Genomic DNA, 13,325 nt, shown 5'->3' with positions numbered 1-13,325 from the left:
GCCACGTGACTTCACTAAATTGCATAAATTTTTTTAGATTTTTAAAAATATATAATTTTTTTTTTGTTCTTATCTTCTTCTCCTATAATTTCTAAGTTGATAAAAATTTCAATTTGAATACAATCCAAATTCTTCATCTAATCATTTTATTATTAATTTATCTATAATTTCTTTAATTAGCAATAGGAGATCTACTTCATTTATGATTTATGAGTTCTAGCATTCTAGGGGATTAGAATTTTGGTTTCACACTAATTATTCATATCAACGTTAATTTAAAAAAGAAAAAGAAAAAAAGAACAATCAAAGTACATGTATACAACTACTAATATCAACCTTTAATTTTATTTTTTATTTTTTTTAATACACCTCATGGATAGACACAAAATTATAATTGTTCTTATTGATTTTTTTATACATCTCTATCAATTTTTAGATAAATACAAAAACTTAGTTGTTGTTATCTTTTGTTTAACTTACATATGATCTTAATTAAACCGTGCATATCACACAGGCATAACATATAATTTTTTAAAATATATGTATACATTTTTTTCTTATCTTCTTCTCTTATAATTTTTAAGTTGATAAAAATCTTAAACACAAAAGCTTAATTGTTGTTACAATTAATTCACGTTGAAGTTAGATACTCTTTTACTAAGACGAGGATCTTATCTTCTTTCTTTCTCCCCAAATCCTAGATCTACTAATGTTCCTATACACCTAGCTATTTAGTACTCTTGTCATTATGTAAGCTCACCCTTACAAAAAAAGTTGATTAACTTCGCCCATCACAAAAAATCTAGAAAATGCAATGCAATGGTTCAAAACAATAATCAACTTGAAGAACAAGAATAAGTTGACAAAGAATAGTGGTGGTGGGATTATGAGCACTTAAACCTTTGAATCTTTGATTCTCTAAACCAATTTTCAAAGCTAATAAGGATATAGGATTTCACCATATGAGTCAGGTACACCCACCCTTCTTTTGTTTTATTTTATTTATTTTTAGGTGTGAGGATGGGGTAAAGAAAAAAAAGAATATCTGAATTTGAAAAAGAGTGCAAATAAGCCAAGTTTGATTTTTATTTATTTATTAATTTATTTTATGAACCCAAGTAGTTCCCAATATAAACAATGCAACACAATCGCCACAAGCTTGATCCAATGATTAGGAGGAAGAACAAGACGAGGAAGAGGACCATTAAACTGTAGCATCAAGGTATTAATCATTACCAATTTTTTTCAAATATAAATGTAATAATGATCTTAAAATATATAAACTTATATAATTCCCTTAGACTATATCTAATTATAATATCTATTTCTTAAGTTTAAATATTACTAAAAAAAAAAATACTAACCGATGTTGTAGGGGTAAAGGCCCAAGATAACACAAAGGGCCTTGGGTCCCGTAGGAAAATTTGACCACGTCCGAGGAGAAGGCATGGGAGCCAAAAGGGCTCCCGGCCCAATTCTTATGGACCTAAAGACGTTTAAAAGGCAGTTCGAGGAGAAGTGTCTCCTCGGACGTACCAAATATGGCTCAAACATGCACTCTGCCTGCTATAAGGATCCACTCCTACGAGTATTAGTAACAAGGATGAGTCCCATAAGCCTGTAAGAGGGAAGAAAGTATAGGATGCCAAGGGAGAGGCTACAGCTACCACATTAAATGCATGACAGCTACTTTTCTGGCCGCATTAATGTGGAGAGGACTTACGAACAGTGTTGTCTTGGCTACCACAACTCACGGAAAGATGGGGGAGATGTCCGATGGGACGAGCACTCAAGTGAAGGTCCAGATGATCAACAAGTGTAAGACCCTGATAACTTCAAGGGGGTTATATAAGAGAGGAGAGTCCCCATGAAGAAAAGGAGGAAAAAAAGAGGAACTTAGAACAGAAGAACAGGGTGAGAACCATAGCCTTTGAGCAGGGATAGAGATACATCCTCCACGTCTCCTCGGACCGTATATCTAATGGACATGAAGGAGATTTTCTTATTTTCAATTGTTGTATGGCCCAATGTTAACTAGTATGCACTTCGTTAGGGCCTAGTTCTGTGACCCACTCTCTATAAATTTATTGTTTCGGGCTCCTTGGGCCAAAACCCCGTACCTGTTGGGCCTGGACCCCAAATTGCGACCCTATAGATGTAATTAAGCAGAAACATTTTAATTCTCTAATTTAATGAAATTAATTATGTTAGAGTGAAAACTAATGTTTTTCTCTTTGGAACCATATAAAATATTTAAATGAAATAAGATTTTTCGATTTTAGATTTAAAAAATATATATCTATATAAAAATTTTCTTCTCCTATAATTTCTAAGTTGATAAATATCTTAATTTAATTAAAATCCAAATTCTTCATTTAATCCATCTACTATAATTTCTAAACTGATAAAAATCTTAATTTGATTACAATCCAAATTCTTTATCTAATCCATCCAATCCTTATTTTTTAAGTGTAGTGTATTTTTTAAACATTTTATCTTAATTTTTTTAATTGAAGCTTTTACTAAACCATGTTTTAAATTATTTTATGGATTGCATTTATATATTCAATATTAGGCATTTTCATTTATATCTGTGTGTATATTGTGGTGCTTTATGTTTTCAATTTTAATTATTTTTAATGTATATAAATTTAGAGCTACAAATATGATTTTTTTTAATAAAAACTTAATCTTGAAATGTGCATTTATTATATAACTTAAACTAAAAGATTACTTCACTTCCAAAAAAAAATAAAAGAATAATTTATTTTTATTATCTATTTTATTATTTAATTTCAATGAAATTAAGAAATATTTTCTTATTTTATTTAGTTTACACACAATTCTTGATTAAGCCGTGCATCACACGGGCATAATACTAATAAAGTAATATTATAAACTTTTTTTTTTTTTTTTGAGAATCATATTATAAACTTTCTTATTAAGAGTTTTACTACTGTTCCTATAAATACTTTTTTTTTTTGTTGAGAATGAGCTTCCTATATATATATATATATATATATATATATATATTTATAATTTTTTTTTTTGAGAAACAAACACACACACATAAAGGAGAGGAAAACTGACAATCACTAAGGCTGTGTTTGGTTCATGTAAAAGTATTTCCGGAAAATATTCTATTTTCCGGAAATGCTATTTTCCGGAAAGGAAAATGTTTTCCTGTGTTTGGTTGCATTTCAAAAAATGTTTCGGAAAATATTTTCTGATGTTTGGTTGTGTTCTTGAAAATAGCATAGAAAACACATTTTCACATTTTCTCACATTTTCTTGGTTACCAAACGATTATATAATATCATTTATTCATCAAAACACAAACAAAACCCAGAAAAAAATCATCAAATCCGGCCAAACGAAGGCGAGATCGCGATCGGAGCGATCATGATCGGAGCGGTCGGCGCATCGCGATCGGCGGCGCGATGCGTCGATCGCGATCGCGATCGACGCGTTCGCGCGATCGCGATCTCTCCGATCGGCGCATTGCGATCGGCAGCGCGATGCGTCGATCGTGATCGACGCATCGCGATCGCGCGAAGATCGAAGTGGAGATCGCGATCGGAGCTCTGGGTGGCTGGATCGATCGGAGCTCTCGCACTTCGTTGGCTTCGATCTCGTTCGTGGATCGGGGTTCGTGATCTCGCTCGTTGGATCGTTGTGTTCTTCGATTGTTTTTTTTTTTGTTCTTTCTCTCTCGCTCTCGTGTTGTGTTCTCTGTTTTTTCTCTCTCTCTCTCTGCGTTTTGCAAGCCACGGAAATGAATTGAAGTGAAAATGAAGGCAGAAATTCATTTCCGTGGTCAAGGGTGAAAATTTCGGTCAACAGGAAATCAATTTCCGGAAAATAATATTTTCCGTGACAGCCAAACGCAGTGATTTTCCGGAAATTGATTTCTGGAATTGGTTTGAAGCCGATTCAAACGCACCCTAAAAGTAAAATAAAGTAATATTATATACTTTCTTATTAACGAGTTTTACTATTGTGACCTAACGTAAGAAATGTGTAGGGCTTAGTTAACTAATGGGAAGTTTAATATATCGAAAACTGAGGAGGAAAAAGGCTTTGTTTGCACTTTGCAACTATTATGGTACATTTGGTAGACTTTAATAAGCACGGTAATGTAATAGTTATTCATATGGTTTAGCTATTCAGTAGTTTGGTTATATTTTTATTATAGGAAATAATTATTCCTTATAAATAGGAATTCTTTAAAACTAGTTGCTAACTCGTGTGATGCACGGAATAGTTAATTAAAAATTAAAAATGTTTATTTTATTAAAGGTACTATGAATTTGAAACTGAATAAAGATAAGCCATTTTGTTCAAAATAAAGGTTTACATATACATTGAAAATATTTTCTCCTTTTAGCAACTAACATGTTAATTGAATTTTTCTCTTTTGTGTTAGAACCACTTCCCTCTCCCTTGTATGTGTGTGTGTGTGTGTGTGTTTGTTTCTCAAAAAAAAAAGGGTAATTGTCCCACATTGCTTAAGAGAATGTGTTATGTATAGTATAACTTGCCTCACCCTCCCTTAAAAGTTACCAAGACTTTTGAGTGGAGTTGTGGTGTGTTTTTATGTTAGAACCCTTATCCCTTTCCCTCTCCCTTGTATGTGTGTGTGTTTGTTTTTCAAAAAAAAAAAAAAGAATGGTTAATTGTCCCACATTGCTTAAGAGAGTGTGTTGTGTGTAGTATAACTTACCCCAACCTCTCTTAAAAGTTACCATGGCTTTTGAGTAGAGTTGTGATATACCTTTATGTTAAAACTCTTTTCTCTCTCTCTTGTATGTATGTGTGTTTGTTTCTCAAAAAAAAAAAAAAAAGGGATAAAATCCTTTTTCGTTCCTACATTTTCACACGATTCTTACTTTAATCTCTAACTTTTTTTTTCACCGATTTTAGCCCCTATCTTGAAAAACGCGTCTCATTTTTGTCTCTGCTGTTACATCAGAGACGAAATTCGCACAGCTGGCAAACGGCATAAGTTAAGAACATTAAAATAATAATAAAATTTTTTTATTTTGACATTAAAAAATGCCACATCAACATTTAAATTTAAAAAACTAATCTATCAATTTTAACTAAATAAAAAAAAAAAACTAAAAACATAATTAAAAACCAAAAACCCCGTGAATCAAGATCTAAACGTATTTAGAACAAGAACAACAAAAATACAAGAACCCAACCCAGATTTAAATACAAGAACAACATTTCAGTCTTTCATTTTAAATAAAATAAAATTTTAGTTATCATTTAATTATTTAAATAATAATTGTTCTTCCTCCAAGAACATGGTTGCCCAGAAAATAAGAAATTCAAGATTTTCTTCTCTTTTCTTGCATTTTCTTAGCATCCAAACATTTTTTACTTTTCATTTTTTTTTTTTGTAAGAAACTTGTTCTTCGTGTTCTTCATGAATTTTTGAAGCACTTAAGGCAATAGAAGTGAGAAATCAGAGTTGTGACTGAAACTGAATTAGTTCTCTCCTTTCATTTGGTGGGAAATTTTTAAAGCAACCAAAGGAACTCCCAAAAAAAAAAAAAAAAACTAAAATCCCAGAAACCATACCGTAAATAGAGCCTAAAACCCAAAAAAAAATCTCTCATTTTCCACTCACCCAAAACCCCATCACAACAAACAACAATATTCACAAGAAACTTCAACAAATAAGAACACCCAGCAACAAAGAATAATATTGGTAGAAAGAAAATAACCTTAATCTGTCTCAAATTCCCAAAACCCACACACATAGCCGAAGCCCACATCCAAGTTGTTTTTGAGATAAACCCAAATCTGAACCATTTTGAAGCCAATCAACCATTACTCTCTTGAAACCCCAAACATCAAAATCAAAATAATTTGTAGACCAGAGAGCTTCAACCTTCAGCTCTACGCCCTCCATCACCGCATCATCTTCCTCATCCCTCTGGCCAGTCCTCCACCTCCGTCATGAGGCAAATCAGCCTTTTATTGATTTGGATCTTGACTCTTGACTTGCAGATCGGCCTTGTATTGATTTGGTTGCTGTCACGGCATGGCTGGCGGCGGCCCAACGCGAAACCAGTGAAGTGGATTTAAGAGGACAAGGGAGAGAGGAAAAGAGAGACAGAGAGGATGAGATTGTGTGGGTTTTAATGGAAAGGAGAGGATGAAAGACTGAAATGTTGTTCTTGTATTTAAATCTGGGTTGGTTCTCAAAAAAAAAAAAAAATATTTAAATCTGGGTTGGGTTCTTGTATTTTTGTTGATCTTGTTCTAAACACATTTAGATCTTGATTCACGGGGTTTTTGGTTTTTAATTATGTTTTTAGTTTTTATTTTATTTTATTTTGTTTAGTTAAAATTGGTAAATTAGTTTTTTAAATTTAAATGCTGATGTGGTATTTTTTAATGTTAAAATAAAAATTTTATTATTATTTTAATGTTCTTAACTTATGCCATTTGCTAGCTGTGCGAATTCCGTCTCTGATGTAACTGCAGGGACAAAAATGAGACGCGTTTTTCAGGATAGGGACTAAAATCGGTGAAAAAAAAAGTTAGGGACTAAAATGAGAATAGTGTGAAAATGTAGGAACGAAAAATGGTTTTATCCCAAAAAAAAAATCATTTTATATTCAGCCAACGTCTCTTTCTTTCATTTATGTCTCTCTTTCCTCTCTCACTTCTCTCTTCCGTGGTTCATGCTCTGTGGTCCGCCGATGGTTATGGTCTGACAATTATGGGCCAGGTTCGACATTGTGGGCCGTTATGGGTCTAACCCAGCCAACCCACGCCTGACCGACATTGACCCATGCCATCAAGCCTTCTTCCCACACCTGACCCACGCCAGACCCATGTCGTCAAGCCCTCTCCCACGTTGCCCAACCTTCTCTCACGCCTTGGGTTCCGATTTGCAGGTTGTGGGTTTGTACAGGGGTTCTGATTTGGGCATATTTTGGTGGGTTTGTGATTTGGTTTTGGATGGATAGGGTTTGTGGTGGACCAGTGGTGGTGGGTATTTGTTTGATGGGTTTTTGCAGTGGACCAGTGGTGGTTGATGGTGGGTGGGTATGAGTTTTATGGTTTGGGTTTGGATTTGTGATTTGATTTTGGGTGGTGGGTTTGTGATTTAGTTTTGGATAGGTATTGTTTGTGGTGGACCGGTGGTGGTGGGTATTTGTTTGATGGGTTTTTGCTGTGGACCGGTGGTGATTAATGGTGGGTGGGTATGAGTTTTATGGTTTGGTTTTGGGTTTGGGTTTGTGATTTGATTTTGGGTTTGTTTTTGTTTGTGATTTTGGTGGTTGGGGGTTGAGGATGTGGGTGGTGATGGCTGTGGCAGTGGGAGTGAGCGATGGTGGCTGGTAGCAATGGGTGTGGGCAATGGAGAGAAGACAGATACACAGAGAAAGAGAGAGGGAGAGATAGATTGAGAATAAAAAAGAATTAAAAAATAATAAAGAAATAATATTTTAATGAAGTGGTAAAAAATATAAAACTTTTGATGATGGATGTATTGTAAAGTGATATGTTAAAATAGGATTTTGAGATCTTAAATATTTGCATTCTTTGATGAGAATGCTCTTATCATAGTAATGACAATAACCTCTATTCTATTGGAGTTCGTTGTGAGAATCACATTAGCACCCACTTTCGCGGCAACCAAACCAGGCAAGTAAGTTCCAGTGCCAAGCTAAAAGCCAAAATTTACATTTACATGAATATAATCCACAAGTAACTCAATCACGGTATTAGTAAAATTGATATTCAAAATCATAGTTCCAAATATAAAAAAAAATGGAAACAAAACCTTATTGGTGGTCTGACGATGGCAAGAACTCAATCAAAACACTCTCTCCCACTTTCGGCCAACGATCTCTTTATGTCTTACGAACTCTTTCTATCCTGCTTTTTCATTTTTCAACCTATTGTGTTACCGAAGTAAGGTATATAACACTCGAACTCATGAATGGATGAAGAAGGAAATTGAGCAGGAATTTTTTGCAGCTGTTTTCTGCGTTTTGGGGAGGCTTTCACGAATTGTGTCGAGATATAATTCTTGAATTAAACTATTAAATAAAATAAGAATGAAGTGTAAAATTGCGAGAGTTGCAAAACTTATGTGGCAAGCTCTTATGAGGTCAACAAAAAGTTAAAGTTTTCGGTTATATATATATATATATATATGATGAATAATTATTCATATTGTAATAGTTATTCCTTAGTAGGTGTATTATTTTCTAAATTTAATATATTTCCAAATAAACAAAATTTCTATATGCACATCATAATCATGAAAATAAAAAATCATAAAAAAATAATTAATTATTCTTTCAAAATTTAAAAAAATATTATTTTTTAGGAAATATAATTATATGAGTAAGATATTTCCTAAAATATATCTTAAGTTTGATTTAAATTGCTTTCATTCCTAAAATAAATTGTAATAAGTATTACATTACAACATCTTGTATTCTTTATAATATATATGCCCTTTATTTATTTATTTATAATAAACGTTTGACTTTGCTTTCATTAATCTGAACTAATGTTCAAATGGTTTACATCTAATAAAACCTGATTAGCAATAACAGGTGGGGTGTCTTCCACTCATATCCTACAATCAATAATAAACTTGGCGTATCCAGCCATAAGATGTGCTGCATAATTACTCTTTATGTTAATGTACTTCATCTCCCATGAATCAAAACAACTAAGCCCCATTTTTGTACCCTCAATTACTTTGTGGATAGAGCTCGATGGCTGACCCTGTTCAACTAGCGAGTTAACGACCATTTGAGCGTCACTTTCCACTATGATGTTTTTTAAGCTAAGGCCCCACGCCAACATGACACCCTCCTCTACCGCCTCCGCTTCCGTTGCTAAGGCTTGTAAGGGCAGGTAAATCCTTTTGCTTATCGCTCCCATTAATTGCCCTCTTTCATTCCTGATAACTACTCCCACACCGCTGCAACCCAGCTCCTTGAACACGGCCCCATCAACATTAATTTTGTAGTGTCCCCTCCTAAGAGGAATCCACACTGGCCTGATTTGAGGACCAGGGTTGCCTTGGGCCTCCTTCCCCTGTCTAACTTCGTCAACATGTGTAGCCACCTCTCACACGATCACTTCCACACTCTTGCTCTACCTTCCATGACGCACTGAATTTCTATTATTCCATAAACTCCAAGTCGTAACAACAAATAATTCCTAGTCGAGCTCTGGCCTCTTGTTCTTGATTTCCCATACTATGTCTGATGGTGTCACAAAAAACATCAACTCTTGAACTCGTCTATATGTCTCGTCCAATGAAAGACAATCTAGGACAAACCAAACAGGCAAAGTGATTGTCCCAAGCGTCCTAGCTAACCTCGTCCGTCTTTGGATGGACGAGATCCCATGGGAATCTTACCCATCATCATTTGGACTAAGGACAAACCGTCCTAGATGGTCTCGTCCATCTTTAATGAAAGAAGGACGAGTTCACCGTGGAACGGGCCGTCCAACCCAGGTAACTTCCATAGCGGTTATGGAAGTTACCCCCAATTCTCCGGACTCCTCGACATTAGGAACGGTTATTAAACAGATAACCGTTCCACACATACTATAAAAGGATTCTTCAATGAAGGGTAAGGCATTCAGACATTTTTATTTAAGAGAATACTCCTTCCTTACAGAGAATTTCAAGTTCACTAACTTCATCATCGGAGGACTTTTGGCCGATTCCCACCGGTCTCCTCTGATTCAGTATTGTTGTTTCACAGGATATAGCCCAAAGATCATCATCGTTCGAGACTTGTCAACCTACTGGTATCCAAGAAATTATCAATGTCTATGAAGTCCCTGTGAGTACTCTCTAAGCTTGGCAGCTTAATCTTTGTATTTCCCCACACCAAACTAGTAAGTTTACAGCCCCACAAGATGTGCCTGGATGTTTCGCAGTTGCCACACAGGTCACATTTTTCATCTTGTGCAATGCCCCTAGTCCTTAACAGCTCCTTTGTAGGGAGGATGTTCAAACAAGCCCTCCACATGAAGTGTTTAATCTTATTTGGGTAGTTTAGTCTCCAAATTAACTTCCAAAGAGCTTGCATTCTTAAGCTGTCAGAGCACTCCCCCCCTTTTGTTTTGTGCTGATCGTCTTGGAGGCATTTCTAGGCCACTTTATATGCACTATTGACTGTGAATTTGCTATTGGGTGTCCAGGCCCAAATGAGGGAGTAGTTAGGTAGTCGAGGACTGATAGGTATGCCCAGAATCACTTGAGCTTCATGGGGGAGGAAGGTATTCCTCACTTTTGCCACATCCCAGCTTCTCGTCTCCAAGTTTATGAGGCTCGCCACCATTTCGAAGTTTGGGTGGGTTGTTCTCGAGCTTACCACTTTAAATGATACTGAAGTTGGAAGCCACCGGTCCCTCCAAATATGAACTCTTTCCCCATTCCCCACATTCCACCTGGACCCTTTTTCAATAATCTCCTTTACTGCTACTATACTTCTCCATACGTAGGATGGCCTACTCCTTAGCTGGGCTTCAAGGAAAGAATTCGTTGCGAAGTATTTCGCTTTGAATATTCTATGGACCAAGGAGTTTTGGTTTTGCTGGATTCTCCAACCTTGTTTGGCAAGTAGGGCTAGATTGAATGCTCTTAAGTCCCTGAAGCCCATGTCACCCCTATCCTTTGGTGTGCATAGTTTCTTCCACAAAATCCATGCCATCTTCTTCCCCCTATCTTTCTACCCCCACCAAAAGTTGCTTATCATGGAGTTTAACTCCTTACAAAGTGAGTCCAAGATTTTGAAGCAGCTCATCGTGTACGTAGGTGTGGTTTGAGCTACGGCTTTAATAAGAATCTCTCTACCCGCAATTGACAGCAACTTGCCTTTCCACCCTGATATGTGTCTCCCTACTTGGTCTTTTATTTGATTGAAGACTTTCCTTTTTCCTTTCCTGATTAATGGAGGCAGCCCCAAATACTTCTCGTGGTGCCTTATAATTTGAGCCCCAAATTTTTGCTTCACTTGTTTTTGGACCTCCTTTGGAGTATTTTTGCTGAAGAAGTGGAAGGTTTTTTCATTGTTAATCTTTTGCCCCGAGTCGCCTTCATAATCCTCCAAAATTTTGATTACCCTATTGCTTTCTTCAATTGTGGCCATTCAAAACACAATGTTGTCGTCAACAAATAGCAAGTGGGATATATGAGGGGCACCCCTACATATAGCTACCCCCTTTATCTTGCCTTCCTTCTCTTCCTTCTTTAGCATGGCAAACAGCCCCTCAACACACAATAAGAACAGATAAGGGAAGATAGGGTCCCCTTGTCTTAGACCCTTTGACGGTGATTTTACCTTTAGCTTCTCCATTGATCAACACTAACTATTCCACTTTGCTAACACACATCATCATAAGAGAGATCCACTTCTCATGAAAGCCCATCTTACGCATCATAGCCTCCAAGTACACCCATTCGACCCTATCATAGGCCTTGCTCATATCGAGCTTTACTACCATAAGACCTTCTTTCCCCTTTCTCCTTTGGTCAATGCTGTGCATTGTTTTGAATGCCACCAGCACATTGTCCGTAATAAGCCTTCCCGGCATGAAGGCACTTTGAAACTCATCAATCACCTCTACAAGAATTTTCTTAAGTCTGTTAGCAAGGACTTTGGAGATTAATTTATAAATGACGTTACATAGGCTGATGGGTCTGTATTTCATGAATTTTTGGGGGGATTTTACTTTTGGAATGAGGCAAATATACATTTCATTCAAACCACTAGGCATCACACAAGAATTAAAAGAATTTAGCACACAAATTGTAACTTCAATGCCTACAATATCCCAATACTTTTGGTAAAAGATAGGGGACATACCATCCGGCCCCAGGGCCTTTGTAGGTGCATCTGTTTGAGAGCTTTCCACACTTCCTCTGCCTTGAACTCTGCTAACAAGCTTTCATTCATGTCGGGGGAGACCCTGTGATTTATAGCCTCGAGACTAGCATCAAAGTTGGTAGGCTGATCAGACTTAAAAATGGCCTCAAAGTACTTCAAAATGGTGCCTTCAACCTCTTCCTAATTCTCTTGACACTCCCCATTTGAGTTTTGCAAACCCACAACTCTATTCCTTCTTCATCTTTGGCTTGCCAAGGCATGGAAGAACTTCGTGTTGCGATCACCCTATTTAATCCATGATGCTCTGGACCTCTGATACCACATTATTTCCTTCCTGACCAGGATTTCATTAATTTCTTTTCTCAACCCCTTAATTTCCTCTGCCTTTTCGTGTAGACAATTAAGGGCTTCCAACAGTTGTAACTTGTCTTGCTTCTGTTTTAAGCTCTTGTTCACATTCCTAAACACTTTCTGATTCCACCTTTGAAGGTTCTCTTGACAATTCTTCAGCCTATCTGTGATCTTGTACTCAAGATCTGCTTTGAACGAATCCTAAGCCAATTCCACCACTTCCCCTACATCCCTCATCTCTCATCCACATAACTTCAAAGAAAAAAATGCTTTTTAATCGGCTTCTTGGGTTGACCTTTTTTCAGGATTAATAATAAGAGGCAGTGATCAGAGCTTGACATCGAGAAATGATGTACTCTGGCTTCCTGAAACAACTCCATCCAACTTGCATTAGCCACCATACTGTTTAGTTTGAGTAGTGTTCATTGCTTCCCCAAATGCCCATTACACCAGGTGAAGCTTTGCCCAACAAAACCCAAATCAAAGAGTCCACATCGACTCAAGCACTCCCTAAAACCTTCCATTTGTTTAGCATCTCTCTCCATCCACCCGAGCTTTTCATAATGGTGTGTGATTTCGTTGAAATCACCAAAGACAACCTAAGGCATATTACATTGATCTTTAAGGACCTCCAGAAGTTTCCAAGAGATGTACCTCTTACTCGCCTCTAGATGACCATAAAAGCCTGTGGCTTGCCATGCAGGGGTTCGAACTGTCTCGGATCACCACATCAATGTGGGAGTTGGAATAGCTCTTGAAACTAATTTCAGTTCCTTCTTTCCACAACATCGCGAGGCCACCACTTCTTCCATCGCTTGGGATGATTATTCCTTGCGTAAAATTGATCTTGTTCTGAATGCCCTGAATCCTGCTCATATCGCCTTCATTTCTACCAAGAAGACCAGTAGAGGGTCCTTAGGTTTCACCTCATCGGTGAATAACCGAACTGCCAGGGAGGACCCCAACCCCCAACAGTTCCAAGTGATGACGCTTATTGGGCTTTGCGATGCTGCTTCACAGGCACTACCATCCCTGTTTTTCTCTTCATCCTTTAGCTTCTCTTCCACTAGGGTTGATTCA

The sequence above is a fragment of the Quercus robur genome, chromosome 9 (genome assembly GCF_932294415.1).
Source record: "Quercus robur chromosome 9, dhQueRobu3.1, whole genome shotgun sequence".
Taxonomy (NCBI): Eukaryota; Viridiplantae; Streptophyta; class Magnoliopsida; order Fagales; family Fagaceae; genus Quercus; species Quercus robur.
Note: the sequence above shows the minus strand (reverse complement) of the source record.